Source organism: Nanorana parkeri, unplaced genomic scaffold (genome assembly GCF_000935625.1).
Source record: "Nanorana parkeri isolate BGI_ZX_2015 unplaced genomic scaffold, ASM93562v1 scaffold1498, whole genome shotgun sequence".
Lineage (NCBI taxonomy): Eukaryota > Metazoa > Chordata > Amphibia > Anura > Dicroglossidae > Nanorana > Nanorana parkeri.
In genome coordinates, this window is record NW_017307766.1 from 112,745 (window position 1) to 114,679 (window position 1,935).

Here is a 1,935-nt window from a genome sequence, read left to right on the forward strand (position 1 = left end):
TTATCAATCATGCATTTTCTGGCCTGTGATAAAGTGACTTAGAAGGGCCAATAATGTGGGGATTTCTTATGTATCAACTTCCACCTTATAGTCACGGTTAGATGTGTGTGTGTGTGTGTGTGTGTATCAGCATTCACACAAAAGTCAAGAATGTACCCCTAATATTTTATATATGTGTGAAATATTTTCTGATATTCACCATGTCTTTCACAGGGCAAACATAATATTCCCCAACACTCGACCAGAAAAGTAAATGGCCTAAAGCAATAGGTTAAGAACACTCGACCAAAAAAGAAAATATTGCCTAAAAGAATGGCCTAGAGCATTTGACCAGAAGAGTGAGAAAAATAGCCTAAAACAATTTAGCTTAAAAGAGAACTATGGCCAAACCTTTTTTGGCATTAGTTTTATTTTGGGTCACAGGAGGACATTTACTAATGTTCTCCTGTGAACCAAAATTCAGCAAATAGCAGGCTATTGCCCACTATATGCTGACAGAGCAGAGCTGCATTGCAGCCAGGAAAGATCCAGACAATATTGTTGGGACCCACCACACTACCTGATTAAAGGCTGGTTCTGCCACTCTAGAGACAGAGCCAGCTGTGTCCACCCCCTCCTCTGTCTGTCCCTTCAGCCAGCGCTGGAGGAACAGAGAGGGGAGAGTGGAATCAATGCGGTCACCACTGATAGTCACCACTTTCTGCAGGGAGAAGATCATGAAATCACAAATCATAAATCGCTGATTACTCAGTTCTTAATCTATACTGAGGGGATGAGTGCATTTCACTCATTTAACCAAGATTAACCGGGACAAATTCATTCTGGAGTAAAATAATGTCAGTTTAAACTTTTAATTTTCCTTCACCGTTTTTTTTGTTTTTTTGTTTTTGCAAGTTTCGTCTGAGCTATACCAATTAGACTGATAAAGCAGCAGAAACTTTTCTTCAAATAAACTGCACTTCACCCAATTCTCTTTAGACTATTTACTTTTACTTTTCTGGTTGAATGTCCTATTGTTTTATCCTATTTTCTCACCTAGTCATATGGTCTTAACGTGACACTAAACTTAAAAATGCATTCAAGTGCCTAACTATTAAAAAAAGTATATTTTTTGTGCTTTACTCAGCTGTAGATCATCAAATCGGATATGAATTCATGCTGACACTGTCCTTCCGTCTGGAGGGTGGCTACTTTTGTTCCCCATGGTCCCTGTGTGTGTGTTGTAAAGTAGCCAACGCTTCAAGCTTGCCCCCGTGATGGACTACAAGCTCAATACAATTTAGTAGGGATGCACCGATACTACTTTTTTAAGACCAAGTAAGAGTATGGATACTTTTGATCAAGTACTCGCCGATACCAATTACCGATACTTTTTCTTAAAGGACCAGGTCACATTTTTTCTAAAGTAATACAAACTAATGATTTTAGGTCAGTTTCTTACTATTATGATTCATGAGATGATGAGGGAGCATGATGCCGGCTTCCCGGCCAATCAGAATGCTGGGCGCTGCGTCATTACACGGCACCCGGCTTCCGGATTGGCTAGCTTTCTGACCAATCGGGAAACCGGGCAGCGCGTCATTACACGCTACCCGGCTTCCTGATTTGCTGGGAAGTCGGCTCCATGCTCTCTCATCACAAGTGACGAGAGAGCATGGAGCAGTTTCCCGGCCAATAAGGAAACCGGGCAGCGTGTAATGACGAGCTGCCCGGCTTCTTAATACAGGAAGTACTCGTGCTAGGTATTGGAGCATTTGGGCGAGTACAAGTATCCCTACAATTTAGTAAACTAGACCTGAGATTGTAGTCCATCATAGGAGCCAGCTTGGAGCGGTGGCCACTTTACTGTATAACTGTGTGTTGTAAAGTAGCCACCTCTCCAAGCTCACTATTGTGATGAACTACAACAGCTGGGTGGAGCCAGCCGTGATCTTA